Here is an 18,414-nt window from a genome sequence, read left to right as displayed (position 1 = left end):
AATGATACTGGAAGGAGACTAAGTGTATTAATCATCAATTTGTCAGAATATGTACAGAGATATTCCAATTCAGATGATGTTTATTGTATTGTCCATGGCTTGTAATTGCTTTGCCCTCTGAAACAGAATAGCAAGATCAAGCTCTGACAAGAACATAAAATGGTAGCATAAAACCCACACTAGGAAAAAAGGAGGCTTAGGTTTTAATGTCATTCTACATACTAGCTTTCTAACAAGTAACTTACCTGACTTTTACTGAGGTTTTTTTTTTTTTTAAACAAAGAAAAGATGCATAAACTGAATGAAGAAAACATTAAGAAACCAAGTATATTTAAAGGGAAAAAAACTCCTATAATGCCAGTTCTTTCAGACATGTTACAAAGAGAGCAAAGGAAGCATGTTATAAGCTCAAATGATAAAGTAGCTGATCTAATAAAAAAATTTGAAACAGCAAGAAAGAATAGTTATTGCTGAAATCTATATTCTCACTTTAAACACTGAGGAAAGGGACAAAAAGAATAGTGTGATAAGAATGAGATAATAGGTACAAAGAGACTGATGATCCAACAGAAATGTCTTAAAATGGAGACTACATCAACGGAAATCTTAAAAATGAATTCAGAGAAATGACACAGCAGAATTTCCCTGAAATGAAAAATTGCATAAGTAGATTAAAGATGCCAATTATACCAAAATGAATTAAAAGATAAAAATCAACATTGAGTTCTCTACTGGATGTTAAAAAGGTCATATATTTTAAAAGTATATTTTGTCTAGGTAGAAAAAAAGAAAGCCAACCACAAAGGCAAAATCAGAGTAGACTCAGGCTTATTCATAAAACCAGAAACAGAACAGCAAAATTTTGAAAGCACTGAGGAAATATTGTTACCAAGAAAAATATATTCATACTAATTCTCATTCAAGAATAAAAGCCAAAGTAATATATTCTCAAATATGAAGAAACTCAGAGACAGCATTCATAAGCCCTTTGGGGAAAATTACTTATTGAAATTTAGCTAACCGAGAGACAGTCAAAACATACAATTCAGAAATGAGAAGCCATTTAGAAGAACTGGTGGTGTTTATTCAAATCATATAAACTAAAATTTGAAAACACAGAGAACTAAAGAGATAGACCAGAAGTGTAAGCACTGCAAACTTGGACCAGGTCCAGATGTATTCCAAAACACAAAAGTTGTAGAGAGTGAAAGTTATGGTGATAATGACTTCATCTCTGATAGCAGGGAGTTAATAATAAAAAAAATATTATGAAACAGAAATACAATAGAATTATTATAAAGAAATAACAATGCATTATTAGAAAATAGACTTTATGAAGAAATGATTTCAACATCCCCTAGAGCACAACTTTAAAAGTGTTTTTTTTTTCCCTCCTGAACCCGATACAATCAGTCCTTCACTCCTCCTATCACATAGAAACTGCTTTTGCTAACATCACCAATGACCGTGTTGTCATACCCCACGACCGTTTCTCAGCCTGCATCTTATCTGCCCCATGTGCAGCATTTGACACTTGAATTACACCCTTCTTCTGAAAAGACTTACTTTCTTCACATAGGATATCAGAGTATGTCCTGATGTTGCTTTGACCTCACGGCCTACAGCTTTTTAACATTTCAATTAATCTTTCTCATACTAGAAGCTGTAAAAGTTACAGAGTTCCTAGGTTATGTCCTTAAACAACTTCTCTGTCCATACTGACTACTTTGGGGATCATATGTAATTTCCTCAAAACACACAATGAATTTTAAATTTCTGTATCTAGCCTAAACATGTCCCTGAGTTCTAGACTCAAGTATTCAACCACTTTCTTGACATCTACATGTAGATATCTAATAGATATCTCAAAGTTAACATGTCAACAGTGAAACTCCTGATACCACATCCTACCCCATTCCCCTTTGGTTCTCATACTGCTCATCCAGTCTTCCCCATGTTAGTAACTGGTAACATTATCTTTTCCATTGGCTCCTTGTTCTCATATCTCATCTCATATCTCATCAAACTCTGATTGTTTTATCTTTAAAAGACATCCATCTTCACTGTAGCTAGTACAAGCCACTATTATCTGCCAACTGTATCATTCCAATGACTCCTTACTGGCTTCCCTGATTTTATCTTTGTTCCTAAAATCTACTCTCAGCAGAGCAGTGTGTGTTAGTGGCTCAGTCGTGTCCAGCTCTTTGTGACTCCATGGACTGTGGCCCACCAGGCTTCTCTGCCCATGGAATTCTTCAGGCAAGAATACTGGAGTGGGTTGCCATTTCCTTCTGCAGGGGATCTTCCCAACCCAAGGACTGAACCTGAGTCTCCTGCTTGGCAGGCAGATTCTTTACCATCTGAGCCACCAGGGAAGCCCCCAGCAGAGCAGTGAGAAGGAGCCTATTAATATTCAATCATTTTATTTCCTTTTGGGCTCAGAAACATTATATTCTTACCTGTCTCAGAGTAAAATACAGTAACACTTTCTTTGGTTTTTTACCAATGTGAATCTGATTTCCATTACATCTCAGCGTCATAGGTAATAACTTTTGGTCAACTGGAAAGAAGGACTTTTGGAAGGCAAGACTTTGAAAGACCAATAAAGCCACTATCGTAGAAAAATATGTAATGGGTAATAAGTAAGCTAAGAAAGTGTTAGTTTGCTGGTTGTTTGTAAACATACTAAATTTTTTTAAGAAAATGAATTATAAATTTGAAGTCCAAAATTCTTGGCTCAAAATCTAACTAGATGAAAGATTTCTCTGATTCTGTTTAAGAATTCAGTGCAGTCATTGCATTATATATATTTTACCAAACTACAGTATCAGCTGAATTCACAGCTTTGAGCAGACTCACATGTGAAAAGAAAGAGCCTGTAAAGAAACATAACAGAGGAGCCAGAGTCTCCCTTAGAAATGGAAAAAACTACTTTATGAGGGTCTTGATACCTTCCCTGAAGACACTGTGATGATGTCTCTAAGGCACTTTATTGGCCAAGGAAAGCACATTTCTTTCTTTACCTACTGCCAAACAACCTCCAGGCTCCTAGAGTCAGAGTCCAGCATTCCTCAAAGGACCAATACAAGTTTAAGCTCCCAAAAAAGTATAAATTCAAATCTCAAGATATCTATCACCTTACATAATTACTACTTTTTGTGGTGAGAAACTTTCAAGTATATATTACTGTTGACTATAGTCATCATGATGTACATTAGATCCCCAGATATGATTCATTTTATAACTTGAAGTTTATATCCACTTGACTATTGTCCCTCCTTTGTACCCATCCCCAACCCTTAACAACCACAATTATTCTCTTGCTTCTATAAGCTGGGCTTTTTTAGATTCCACATATAACAGAGATCATATAATATTTGTCTTTCTCTGACTTATTTCACTTATTACAAAGGCCTCAAGGTCCCTACGTGTCTCAAGGTCCGTACATGTCACAAATGATTTCTTTCTCTGATGGCTGAATAACAAACATCTGTGTGTATTATATATAGACCACATTTTCGTTATCCATTCATCTGTTTATGGTCACTTAGGCCATTTCCAAGCCTTGGCTATTGTGAATTAATACTATTAATACATTGAACACGGGTGTATAGATGTCTTTTCAAGATAGTGATTTCCTTTTCTTCATATATATATACCCAGATGTGGGATTGCTGGAGTATATGGTATTAATAGTTGTATTTGTTATTTTTTGAGAACTCTCCAAATTGTTTTCCATAGTAGCTGAGCCAATTTACAGTGCACCAACAGAGTACAAGGATTCCATTTTTTTTACATCCTTGCCAGCATTTGTTATCTCTTTTAATAACACCCATTTTAATAATAGGTGTGAAATGATGTCATTGTGGTTTTGATTTGCATTTTCCTGATGATTAGTGATGTTGAACATCTTTTCATATGCCTGCAGGTCATTTGAAATATCTTTGGAAAAATGTCTATTCAGTTCCACTGCCAATTTTTCAGGGTTGTTTTTTTTTTTTTTTTTGCGATTGAGTTGTGGTTTGTTTACATATTTTGATTAACAACCCTTATCAGATAAATAATTTGCAAATTTTTTTCTCATTCTGTAGGCTGCTTTTTTATTTTGTTGTTTTGTGTGTTTTTTTGTTTTTTTTTCCGCTATGTAGAAGCTTTTTATTTGATGCAGTCCCACTTACTTACTTTTGCTTTTGTTGCTTGTGCTTTTAATCTCATATCCAAAAAATTGTTCCCAGGACTGATGTCAAGGAGCTCCTTCTCTATGTTCAAATGGCTGTTTCTGGGAAGGGATGAGTGTTAGAAACTCCTGTATTACCATTTTTCTGACATCACCCTTACAGTAGTCTTTTTGTTATAAATTGTTAAGCAGTTTCTAATATTTACATGAAAATTCACAGGACATAGGATAGGCAAAATAATCTTGAAAAAGAAGAACAAATTTTAAGGATTTGCACTATCTGATCTCAGTACTTCCTATAAAATCAAGATAGGGTGGAAATAGTGTAGATATAGACAAATAGGTGAATGCCAAGAACAGAATCACTAGAAATAGAGCCACAGGTAAACAGTCACTTGCTTTTTGACTCAAAGCAATTTGATAGGGGGAAAAAGGTCTTTTCAAGGTGGTGTTGAAATAGATAAGTGTATAGGAAATAAATGAAACCTCATTCCATAATAAAAATTAATATGAGCAGTATCATAGACCCAAATATAAAAGTTAAAATAATGCTTAGGAAGAAAGCAAAGGTTATCTACACCCTGAGTTATACAAAGAATTCTTAGGGACAGCACAAAGGCACTAACCATTAAGTAGTAACTAATAAATATGACCTCATCAAAATTTAAAATTTCTATCAAAATAAATTTTAAGAAATGAACAAGCCATAGATTAAGAGAAAATACCCCTCATGTGTCTAATGACCAACCTGTATGTAGAGTATATTTAAACAACCCTAAAACTTAAGAAAAAGTTTGGTACTTTTTTTTTCTGTGATGACTTATGATTAACTGTAAGCTGAATTATGATCATGAGAGATGTCATAAATATTTCATTACCTTTGGCACTATAACTTGAGAACTCCTCCCATTGAGGGGGGCTGGCACTGTGACTCCCATGGACCAATAAAATCCAGGGTAATCATCATGTGCCATTTCCAAATTCATGCACCAGAAAACCTGCCTGGTTCTTCACTCATGTAATTCTGCCTACTTTCCATATGAACAAGCCCAAGCATACAAGTGGGGGATTAAGAGACCACAAGAGGTGATGCCTTTCACACTTAAGGCTCTCCTAGACCAGCCCAACTTCACTTATTCAGCAGCTGACTACAAATGCATGTGTGAGATCAAGCAAAACCAAAAAGGCACCAAGAGAGCCCATCATAAATTGTTTACTCAAAGAATTATAAGGTAAATAAATGATTGTTTTTAACCATCTTTTTAAAAAATGTCTACTTGTAAGATGTCTACTCATATTTTCTGTTTTTCTTCTTAGAATATTTGCTAGAATCCTCTAATGAAGTCATCTGGGCCTAGATTGTTCTTCATAGGAGCAATCATCCTTATTGACTTGGATCCCCCACCCCCACCCCCACACCATGGGGCTATATTCCCAAGAAGTTAAAGCAGAAATAAGCAATTAAAGCAGAGAAAAGCATCACCATTTCCAAGGCAAACTGTTAAATCTCATATTAATCCAAGTCTAGGCCCTAACCACTAAAGCCAAAGAAGATGAAGCTGAATGGTTCTATGAAGACCTACAAGACTTTCTAGAACTAACAGCAACAAAAGATGTCCTTTTCATCATAGGAGAATGGAATGCTAAAGTGGGAAGTCCAGAGATACCTAAAGTAACAGGCAAGTTTGGCCTCAGAGTACAAAATGAATCAGGCCAAAGGCTAACAGAATTTTGCCAAGAGAAGACACTGGTCATAGTAATCACCCTCTTCCAACAAGAGATGACTCCATTCATGGACATGAGCAGATGGTCAACAACAAAATCAGATTAATTATATTCTTTGCAGCTGCACATGAAGAACCTTTACAGTTAGCAAAATCAAGACTTGGAGCTGACTGTGGCTCAGATCATGAGCTCCTTATTGCAAAATTCAGACTTTAATTGAAGAAAATAGAGGAAACCACTAGGCAATTCAGGTATGACCTAAACCAAATCCCTTATGATTATACAGTTGAAGTGACAAATAGATTCAGGAATTAGATCTGATAGATCTGAATAACTATGAATGGAGGTTTGTAACAGTGTACAGGAGGCAGTGACCAAAACTATCCCCAAGAAAAAGAAATGTAAAAAGGCAAAATAGTTGTCTGAGGAGGCCTTACAAATGGCTGAGAAAAGAAGAGATGCAACAGACAAAGGAGAAAGGGAAGGATATACCCATTTAAAGGGATAGTTCCAAAATATAGTAAGGAGAGATAAGAAGGCCTTAAGTGAACAATGCAATGGAATAGAGGAAAACAGTAGAACAGGAAAGACTAAGAAAATTAGAGATACCGAGGGAACATTGCATGCAAAGATGGACACATAAGGGACAGAAACGGTATGGACCTAACAGTTGTAGAAGATATTAGGAAGTGGCAAGAATATACAAAAGAACTATACAAAAAAAGATCTTAATGACCCTGATAACCATGATGGTGTGATCACCCACCTAGAGCCAGACATCCTAGAATGTGAAGTCAAGCGGCCTTAGGAAGCACTACTACAAAAAAAGCTCATGGAGGTGATGGAATTCCAGCTGAACTATTTCAAACCCTAAATGATAATGCTGTTAAAGTGCTGCACTCAAAATGCCAGCAAATTTGGAAAACTCAGCAGTGGTCACAGGACTGGAAAAGGTCAGTTTTCATTCCAATCTCAAAGAAGAGAAATGCCAAACAAAGTTCAAACTCTCACACAACTGCACTCATTTCATATGCTAGCAAATTGATGCTGAAAAATCCTTCAAGCTAGGCCTTCAACAGTATGTGAAATAAGAACTTCCAGATGTACAAGCTGGATTTACAAAAAGCAGAGGAACCAGAAATCAAATTGCCAACATCCGTTAGATCACAGAAAAAGCAAGGGAGTTCCAGAAAAACATCTACTTCAGCTTCACTGACTACACTAAAGCCTTTGACTGTGTGGATTACAACAAACAGTGGAAAACACTTAAACAGATGGGGATATCAGACCATCTTACCTGCCTCCTGAGAAATCTGTACGCAGGTGAAGAAGCAACAGTTAGATCCAGGCATGGAACAACGGACTGGTTCAAAATTGGGAAAGGAGTGCGTCAAGCTATATATTGTCACCCTGCTTATTTAATTTATGTGCAGAGTAAATCATAAGAAATACCAGGCTGGATGAAGCATGAGCTGGAATCAATACTGGGGGTGGTGGCTTAGTCGCTAAATCATGTCTGACTCTTGTGACTCCATGATCTGTGGCCTGCCAGGCTCTGACCATGGGATTTTCCAGGCAAGAATACCAGAGTGGGTTGCCATTTCCTTCTCCAGGGGATCTTCTGAACCAAGGAATCAAACCTGTCTCTCCTGTAGTTCCAACACTGCAGGCAGATTCTTTACTGCTGAACTACGAGGGACATAGCAAGGAGAGATAAGAAAGACTTCCTCAAAGATCAATGCAAAGAAATAGAGGGAAACAACAGAATGAGAAAGACTAGAGATCTCTTCAAGAAAATTAGAGATACCGAGGGAACATTTGATGCAAACATGGGCTTGATAAAGGACAGAAATAGTATGGACCTAACAGAAGCAGAAGATATTAAGAAGAGGTGGCAAGAATACACAGAAGAACTGTACAAAAAAGATCTTCACAACCCAGATAATCATGATAATGTGATCACTCACCCAGAGCCAGACATCCTGGAATGTGAAGTCAAGTGGGCCTTATAAAGCATCACTACAAACAAAGCTAGTGGAGGTGATGGAATGCCAGTTGAGCTATTCAAATCCTGAAAGATGATGCTGTGAAAGTGCTGCACTCAATATGCCAGCAAATTTGGAAACTCAACAGTGGCCACAGGACTGGAAAAGATCAGTTTTCATTCCAATCCCAAAGAAAGGCAATGCCAAAGAATGCTCAAACTACCACACAATTGCACTCATCTCACACGCTAGTAAAGTAATGCTCAAAATTCTCCAAGCCAGGCTTCAGCAATATGTGAACCATGAACTTCCTGACATTTAAGCTGGTTTTCAAAAAGGCAGAGGAACCAGAGATCAAACTGCCAGCATCCACTGGATCATCAAAAAAGCAAGAGAGTTCCAGAAAACCTCTATTTCTGCTTTATTGACTATGCCAAAGCCTTTGACTGTGTGGATCACAATAAACTGTGGAAAACTCTGAAAGAGATGGGAATACCAGACCACCTGACCAGCCTCTTGAGAAACTGATATGCAGGTCAGGAAGCAACAGTTAGAACTGGACATGGAACAACAGACTGGTTCCAAATAGGAAAAGGAGTATGTCAAGGCTGTATATTGTCACCCTGCTTATTCAACTTATGTGCAGAGTACATCATGAGAAACGCTGGGCTGGAAGAACCACAAGCTGGAATCAAGATTGCTGGGATATGCAGATGACACCACCCTTATGGCAGAAAGTGAAGAGGAACTGAAAGGCCTTTTGATGAAAGTGAAAGAGGAGAGTGAAAAAGTTGGCTTAAAGCTCAACATTCAGAAAACTAGATCACAGCATTGGGTCCCATCACTTCATGGGAAATAGATGGGGAAACAGTAGAAACAGTGTCAGACTTTATTTTTTGGAGCTCCAAAATCACTGCAGATGGTGACTGCAGCCATGAAATTAAAAGACGCTTACTCCTTGGAAGGAAAGTTATGACCAACCTAGATAGCATATTCAAAACAGAGACATTACTTTGCCAACAAAGGTCTGTCTAGTCAAGGCTATGGTTTTTCCAGTGGTCATGTATGGATGTGAGAATTGGACTGTGAAGAAAGCTGAGCGCCGAAGAATTAATGTTTTGAACTGTGGTGTTGGAGAAGACTCTTGAGAGTCCCTTGGACTGCAAGGAGATCCAACCCATCCATCCTAAAGGAGATCAGTCCTGGGTGTTCATTGGAAGGACTGATGCTGAAGCTGAAACTCCAGTACTTTGGCCACCTCATGCAAAGAGTTGAGTCATCGGAAAAGACCCTGATTCTGGGAGGGATTGGGGGCAGGAGGAGAAGGGGACGACAGAGGATGAGATGGCTGGATGGCATCACCAACTCGATGGACATGAGTTTGGGTAAACTCCAAGAGTTGGTGATGGACAGGGAGGCCTGGTGTGCTGCGCTTCATAGGGTCGCAGAGAGTCAGACACGACTAAGAGACTGAACTGAACTGAACTACAAGGGATATAGCTGAAATCAATATTGCTGAAAGAAATATCAATAACCTCAGATATGCAGAGGATACCACCCTTAGGGCAGAAAGCAAAGGAGACTTCAGAGCCTCTTGATGAAAGTGAAAGAAGAGAGCAAAAAAAACTGGCTTAAAACTCAGTTGCAAAACCTAAGATCATGCATCTGGTCCCACTGTTAAGTCGCTTCAGTCATGTCCAAGTCATTGCAAACCTATGGACTGTGGAGCCCACCAGGCTCCTCTGTCTGTGGGGTTTTCCAGGCAAGAAGGCTGAAGTGAGTTGACATGCCCTTCTCCAGGGGATCTTCCTGACCCAGGGATCAAACCTGTGCCTCCTGTAGCTCCTGCACTGCAGACAGATTCTTTACGACTGAGCCACCTGGGAAGCCCTGGTCCCATTACTTCACGGCAAAAAAATGGAAACTAGGACAAACTTTATTTTCTTGGGCTCCAAAATCACTGTGGACTTTGACTGCAGCCATGAAATTAAAAGGTGCTTGTTCCTTGGAAGAAAAGTTATAAGAAACCTAGATAGCATATTCAAAAACGGAGACATTACTTTGCCAACAAAGGTCCATATCGTCAAAGCTGTCATTTTTCCAGTAGTCATGTATGGATGTGAGAGCTGGACCATAAAGAATGCTGACCTCTGAAGAACTGGTGCTTTCGAACTGTGATGCTGGAGAACTCTTGAGAGTCCCCTGTAATGCAAGGAGATCAAACCAGTGAATCCTAAAGAAAATCCACCCTGAATATTCATTGGAAGGACTCATGCTGAAGTTGAAGCTGTAATGCTTTGGCCACCTGATGCAAAGAGCCAACTCACTGGAAAAGACCCAGATGCTGGGAAAGACTGAGGACAGGAGAAGAAAGGGACGACAGAGGATGAGATGGTTGGATGGTATCACCAATTCAATGGATATGAGTTTGATAAAACTCTGAGAGATAGTGAAGGACAGAGAAACCTGGTATGCTGGAGTCCATGGGGTTTCAAAGAGTCAGACATTACATAGGGAATGAACAATAAGAAACAATTAAAATACTCTTGGATCACTTTCTCAGCAGGAATCAGGTGGCACACACTCAATTTAGGGTAATCAAGGACTGTTGAATGATGGATCAAATGTGATCAGGAGAGAGAGAGATCACAAGGGACATTTGAGTTCTCTGAGTTTAGCAGTACTAATACTCCAACCCTGATACCCAAAGGATCAGGGAACAGTGATTACTGGAAACTGGCATAAGAGAGGAGGCGTGCTCTCCTTTTAAGGGATGCCCTCAGCCTAAAGAAACCAGAAAGGAAGCCTCAGCTTTACATTCCTCCCTGCCTTAGATCTTTTGTCACATCTCTAAGGTTGAACTCAATTGGAAACCAAAGAGTGAGTAGGCTATTCATGTGGTTAAATAGGTGATCCTCCCGGAACAAAGAACAAGACACAAGAAAAGGTTATATAATGATGTGGGACAGCAAAATGATGTTACAGCATGTAGAGCACTCAAGAAAATATATTTTTAATTTATAGACATATTTTTAATGAATTGATGTATGGATGAATGTTGCTGTGTCAATTGTTGCAGTCACTCTGAAGGCAATTTTGAGGCATTCATTGGCATTTAAAATACTCAATTTTGTATTTCTGAAGTACTAAAAAAGTACAAATGCACCGAGGGCTGAACTCTGGAACAGTAACTAAGAGAAAACTTTGGTCACCATCTGGGATTAATGTAAGCTTTAAGAGAATCTTTACATCTATCTATTGTTTTCTAAACATTAAAAAGCTATTTTGTATATGTACTGCTTTGATAATGGAAAGAATTTAAATTTTAGAAAAACAAATACACTAATTATACAAGAGTCAAGATAAAATAATTCTTGCCATTAATCATTCCACCCTTGTGGCTTTTAGGTTCTTGGTTGCCAAAGGAAAATGAACAAGATTATATAAATGATTGTCTAATGAAACATTCTAGTTGAGATGTTTTATTTCTACAAAGCTCCTCCCAGTATTAAATACTGTACCTCTATAAATTCTTCACATAAATTATCATAAATGACAGAAATAGCATTCATGGTACTATCTTATTAGAAGTTTTAATCAAATTGCATAAGCATTCTTCATAAAACATTTTCTTTTACCAAGTAGTTAAAAATATAGACAGTACTATTTGAAGGCTCAGTGAAGAAATTAATGATGTAATCCAAATACATTATATTCAAGTAGTATAATCTTAATAAGAATAAAGATATCATATTTTCCATTATTTTTATATAATGTATTATTTAAAGTGTTTTCATAATGATAAGTATATAAACTTTATCTTTTTAATACAATAATCTCACCAAAAATAGTGATCGTCTAACAATAAACTCACTAGAAAAGACCCTGATGCAGAAAATATTGACGGCAGGAGGAGAAGGGGATGACAGAGGACAAGATGGTTGGATGGCAGCACCAACTCAACAGACATGAGTTTGAGCAAGCTCTGGGAGACGGTGAAAGATAGTGCTGGCGTCCATAGGGTCACAAAGAGTCAGTCACAACAGAGTGACTGAACAACAAACAAAAATATAGATGATCTGTTGCTGTTTTTCAATTATTCATCTTTCATGTATGGTTGGAAAAATTAATAAAGTAACACATGGACCAAAAAACATAATTTATAACAAAATGAGATTATATGATTTTTTAAATGTATGCACCTCTTCTCACCTTTATCAGTTCACATTTAAGCACTCTTTAATATAATGCATTTCTAAAATTTAGAGAAGAGATATTTTATACTCATTATACATATTTTGTAGCCTCACCATGGCCAAACTAGTTTTGGCATAATATACAAAAGCAATTATATTTTGATGCCTTTCAAGGGTTTTATTACTGAAAGCACCAGATGGAATTGTTGTTGTACTTATAACATTACTGAGGCATGACTTTTTGTAAAGGGTTGTATTTGATCTGCTTACAGATACCAGAAACACAAATCAAGTCTAAAAAACACAAATAGGAAAATCTAAAAGGAAATCTGAATAAAAAAGATTATGAATATTTAATCCACAATTCTTGGATTTCCTATAAGAATGATGAGGACTGATTACATTGACAGCCATTTTGGTCAGAATGTGATATTAAAAAAAAAAAAATACACACACACATATAGATCAAGGAAAAGAATGGATGGATTAATAAGTGTCCCAAGAAGCAAAGCAAGTTTTAGTCCAGTAGGTTGTTACTCCAAGGAGACCTACAAGCAATGGTGAGTCATCCATTAGCAATAACTTTCCGTTTCTTTAAAAATCCCCCTCCAGATCACACTATGTCATTATTCCAGATAAATAAAAAATGAATATTAACTGCATTATTGATGCTTGATTCACCTCTGGATGATGAGGTCATTCTCAGCAGTGGGGAGTTTTAACAGAGTCTTGACAACTTCAAGTCTTAGGCCAATGCTTAGGAGAACAAGACTTTTCTGCATGACATTTGTATTCCCACTCTGAAGGCAGAAATTTTTCCTGAAAAATTATTTTACTCATGTAAAATGTGTTATTTGCATTTTCTGCATATGTGAACCCAGTCCAAATAACTTTACAATGCTGCATTATCTTCTCCAATTTGACACAAAAATCACTTCTTAGTTTCTGGGTAGGTTTGTTATAGCCTCTCTTCCTTTGGAGATACAGAGAAGACAGAGATGGCATGTATTTGCCACTGCTTGGTTTTAAATGAATCACTGTATCTGACATCACTTCAGTTCAGTTCAGTCGCTCAGCTGCGTCTGACTCTGCAACCCCATGGGCTGCAGCATGCCAGGCTTCCCTGTCCATCACCAACTCCCAGAGCTTACTCAAATTCATGTCCATGGAGTAAGTGATGCCATCCAACCATCTCATCCTCTGTTGTCCCCTTCTCCTCGAGATAGTTTTTATCCAGATATTACAAAGGACAGTGGATCACTAACTGGCCCAAGGTCAAAGAGAAGGATGGAGTTTTAACCCAGGTTAAAACTGGTTAAAACTCTGATTCCAAAGTTCTTCTACTACTAAGTTACAATTTCTCCTAAAATAAAGCATTGAATTTAGTATTTCAAGCTATAAATAATGTTTTACTGGATTGAATATCTTCCTATAAAAACCCACATCCACCCAGAATCTCAGACTGTGACCTTCTTTGGAATTAGAGCCTTTGCAGATCTAATTACATCAGATGACAACATTATGGATCAGTGTTGTTCAGTCACTAACATGTGTCTGATTCTTGCATGTCCCAGACTGCAGCACACCTGGCTTTGCTGTCCTTCACTATCTCCCCAAGTTTATTCAAACTCATGTCCATTGAGTCGGTGTTGCTCTCCATCTCATCCTCTATCTCCCCCTTCTCCTTTTGCCTCTAGTCTTTACCAGCATCAGGGTGTTTGCTAATGAGTCAGCTCTTTGTATCAGGTGGCCAAAGTACTGGAGCTTCAGCTTCAGTCTTTCTAATGAATATTCAGGGTTCTCCTTTAGGATTGACTTGTTTGATCTCCTTGCAGTCCAAGCAACCCTCAAAAGTATTCTACAGCACCACAGTTCTAAAGCATCAGTTCTTCAGTGCTCACCCTTCTTTGTGTTCCAACTTTCACCTCTGCACATGACTACTAGAAAAACCATAGCTTTGACTATAGGGACCTTTGTCTGCAAAGTGATGGATCTGTTTTTAAATATGCTGTCTAGGTTCGTCATCACTCTCCTTCCAAGGAAATCTTTTAATTTCTTGGCTGCAGTCACAGTCGGCCCTAAATGATATCCTTATCAGAAGGTCTTGTGAAGACACACAGACATGGACACATGGCACAGAGGGAAGAAGGTCATATGAAAACAGAGGCAGAAACTAGAGTAACGCAGCTACAATTCAGGTACATCAAAGTTTCCCAACAGGCCCCAGAAAGTAGGAAGGAGCAAGGAAGGATTCTTCCCTCGAACTTTCAAAGGAAGCATCGCCTAGCCAGTGCCTTGGTCATAAGTGAATAAAGCGGTTATTTTAAGCCACCAAGTTTGGTGCATTTTGTAAGCAACCCTGGAGAACTAAAACAAAGGCCAGTTAACAAAGAAGGTGTGACATTCTTGTCACAGGGCTACTATAAATAAATGTTATTTAATAACTTAGAAGGGGCTCAGAACCTATTATTTCCTCTAAATCATAATTAAAGACAGTAGCCACCAATTTTCTGGTTTTTGTTTCTTCAGATCAGTCGCTCAGTTGTGTCCGACTCCTTGCGACCCCATGAATTACAGCGTTACTGTCTTATTTGACTACCACATTCCCCCTGTAGAGCCAAACCCAAGCATTCAATATTCTTAGTGCTCAAGAATTTGTTGGAGAAATGATTTAATGAAAGGTTAGCAGAATTCATCATTGAAATGCCCAGAGTAAATGTATGGAAAAGCTGACTAGTTGAAGGCCTTGATAAAGTTTTTGGCAAAACAATCACAGCCAGTATAGGACTTATGTCGTGGACTTTTCCTTTTACATATACAAAAAACATATAAAGATGATGAAATGGCTAAAGAACTAAACTCCATTTTTGCTCACTGCCACTTGAAAGAATACTTGCCAAAGTGGAAGACAACATAAGAATGGAATATATGGTTTGTGAAAAATAATTCAGATTGCCCCATCTTGGTAAAAGAGAAATTACCAGAAATATCTGCACACGGGAGTCATGTCTCCAAAATCCTCAGTAACTATAAAAACTAGAAAACTAAAACTATTCAATACAAGCTGATAAACTTTCTGCACATTAATATCTAAATTTTAAAGAACTGCAAAAAAAATCATTTGCAATGATGAAAATATCCAAGAATCTACCTGGAAAGATGTGAACTGATTTGAGCTGGCTTCTTAGTAAAGAAGCCAATTTCAAGAACAAAGGAAAAGGAGCTCTTGACAGATCCAAGATAGAAGAGGTCTCCATTGTCCTTAATTTGGTAATTTATTTTAACAACCACAACTTTAGATCTATCTACATGCTGTATTTTTTTTTAACTTTTACCTTTATGTTTCAGTCATATGCTTAAGCATTGTGTCTTTCACACCATGTCTTTTCTGTGGTCAGTAAAACATTTTTCTCACCAAGCAAGAGGAAATAAAACCTACAACCTTCGAAACAGGGAGAAGAGATCAGCTGAATCTACTTCTTATGTTTTATTTTCTTGGTTCTGCTCTTTTGTGAAATAAAGAAAGCTCTTCTCCTCCATCCATATATTGAATTTATGCAGTAGCCACGAGCCCTGCACCGTGCAACTGAACACTTTTAATCAAAAGTGAACAAAAAGACTGCGACATAACTGGACATATGATCCAAGAGTCTAAATTGTCTTTGGTTTAGCCCTCTTGTTTCCATAGCTTCTCTGAATCCTGGAAGCTGAGTCTGAGGAGTTGCTAAGCATGGCTGACATTTCGCAGGTGTTCAGAGCATCCTTGATATTAACAACACAGGACAAGAAAGATCCACCCTTGTGCACAATGCTGAATTCCACAGAGACAGCTCATTTCCTTTTGTTTTCTAACTTGCCATAAAACACATTTTTTCTACAACTTGGTTTTTTAAAAAAAAAGATTAAGTTGTCTGCAGTTGAAAATTAACACAAACACTGCTTATAAATTTATTGAACTTGATTAGATCCTCTCAAGAGTCTCAATGTTTTTGACAATTTAAATAAGAATTATTAAGTGGGTGAATTTGCTCATCTGTTTTGGCATACAAATACTTCCATAATGGAAACAAAGCATTGTATATAGACATTTCCAATAAAATATATCTTTATATAGAAACCATATTAAACAAACAACCAAAATCTTAATAGCAATGTATTTAAATAGAATACAAACTCAAAAGATGTTATACTTGCAACACTTATGAACATGTAACCTGAGGCAAGTTATTTAACCTCTTTGAGCCTCAAATTCTTATCTGAAAACTCTGAGTAGGAAGATATGCCCTACCAAACTTCATGGGCTAATAACCATGTTATTAGAATTAAGTAGGATTTTTTAAAGCAATATGAAATAAAGGTATCCTCAAAATTTATAGACTGATACTTTACTTTAAAATTGTTTTATTTTTTAATAATCAAGCAATTACATATTTTTAAAAATTCATCAGTGTTAAAAAATGCTAAAAATAATAATCTCCTTCTCCACACTTCTTTATCCTACTCTCACTTCCCACATCACCAACCTGTGATACTCTTGAGTATTTTGGCTGTTAATTTCTGTATTTCTAAATATGCTTTTATAATTTATTTCCACTTTTATAGTCATAGATTATTGATATTCTGTTATGAATCACTTAGCTTTTGGGAATCCTCTGCTCCCTACTCAGCAGTAAAGAATGCACCTGCAATGCAATAGACATGGGTTTGGTCCTTGGGTCAGGAAGATCCCCTGGAGGAGGGCATGGCAACCCACTCCAGTATTCCTGCCTGGAGAACCCCATAGACAGAGGACCTGGTGGGCTACAGTCCATGGGGTGGCAAAGAGTCAGACATGACTGAAGCAATTTAGCACATGCACACATGATGTAATACACTAGGAGTAAGTTTCCATACTTGTAACATTTTGTCTAGAGTTATTATTCATTTTGTTTATACCCCTGTAGCTAATATATAATATGCTTTAATAGATCTGTAAAAGCACAATAATTGTTCCAAATGCCCATGTACCTCAGATTCCTTCCATAGCTGTCTTCAACTCTAAATTCACCTGGACAGTTGTCAATATTGGGAACTGCTTCTATGATTCACCTTTGGGAATCTCTTGTTTCCTGAATGCCATCTTTTTAATGTTTCTTTCTTAGCATATTCTCCTGTCTCTTCTAAAAGAGGAAATTATAAAAAATGTACTGTTTTCTAATTATTTGTGTATTTTACAATGTTATAACGCATCCTGTCGCTTGAGTGAACCTGGCTGACTTTAGATCTCTCCTGCTCTCCAACCTCACTGTGCGGTCTCTCCTAAGAGGCTATCAGCAACATTAGGCTGTTGAGTGCTACAGGCCTGATTCACCTGATAAAAACACCCAAAGGCATAGATTCTAGTGCCTTCCAGCATAAACCCTGTCCTTGCAGTGATACAGATAATGTAGCAGACAATGTGAAATCTGATAACACTGAAAAACATCTCACTCACCAGACTCCATGCCAGTGAAAAAAAAAGTTTACAGTACCCAGAAGTTCCCAAATGCACAGGCTGGAATTTATCTATACAAACCATTCTGTACCAGATTTTGACCTTATCTAATTTTCCATCTAATATCTCTTTCAGGATAGGACACAGATCCTGTTTACTTCTCTCCCCAAGTCAGCCTGCTCAACTATAATGTCAAAATATACCGAGTGAGCTGGGTTTTTAGGCTATATTTTTCACATCTCATCACTTCTTATTATATTATGTATCTCTTTAAAATCTTTGCAGAGAAAGAGCACATCCTTTTCTTAATATCTTATAGACAACAGTTGTATTAAATGGAATCCATCTGTTTTTTTTTCCCCCTATTCTCAATACTTTGGGTTCCATTTTTTAATGCAAACCATTTTAGCCTCTTCAGATTGTTAACATACTTCTAAAATGCTGTTAAGCTGGATTTGCTTAGTAAATTTTATTGTCAATTTTACTCCTCTACAATTTCCTCTCCAAGGTAATGAAATACCTTTAAGGATTTGAAGTCATTATTCCACTGATTTCTAGGACCCAATATTGCTATTCCACTCTGATTCTTAATTTGGATGGCTGCTTGTTGTATCAGCGTGGACTTCACTGAAGCACAGACAGTAAGCAGATCTTTTTTTGAGGGTGTTCAGAAGCTTCAAGGTAAAAGGGTGAAATAAACCATTTAGAAGTAGAAATATCTTTGTAAGAAGACCTGGGGTTTCAATTACTTCCCTATTTTTGCAGTTTTACACTTTAATATTTTATAAGTGTACTAGGAAATAAAATTTATAAACCAAACAAACTGATACAGAGATGCTTATGAGAAAAAATTCTCTT

The 18,414-nt window shown here is 37.2% G+C and overlaps 1 long non-coding RNA gene across 9 annotated transcripts in view; it reads right to left on the bottom strand.

Annotated features, from left to right (window-relative positions):
• The window catches only part of LOC147373929 (uncharacterized), a 165,477-nt gene that overhangs the window by 92,203 nt on the left and 54,860 nt on the right, over positions 1–18,414 (bottom strand). The window contains exon 3 of one of the 9 annotated variants that reach the window (XR_015162236.1): positions 3,347–4,279. The exons of the other annotated variants lie outside the window; for them this stretch is intronic. This is a non-coding gene — a long non-coding RNA (uncharacterized LOC147373929). Of the gene's footprint in view, positions 1–3,346; positions 4,280–18,414 lie in introns of those variants that run through there. 9 annotated transcript variants of the gene reach the window in all.

The sequence above is a fragment of the Bos grunniens genome, chromosome 4, assembly GCF_055505025.1.
Source record: "Bos grunniens cultivar Pamir isolate PY7600 chromosome 4, Bosgru_T2T1.0, whole genome shotgun sequence".
Taxonomy (NCBI): domain Eukaryota; kingdom Metazoa; phylum Chordata; class Mammalia; order Artiodactyla; family Bovidae; genus Bos; species Bos grunniens.
This window is presented reverse-complemented; position numbering and strand designations above follow the sequence as displayed.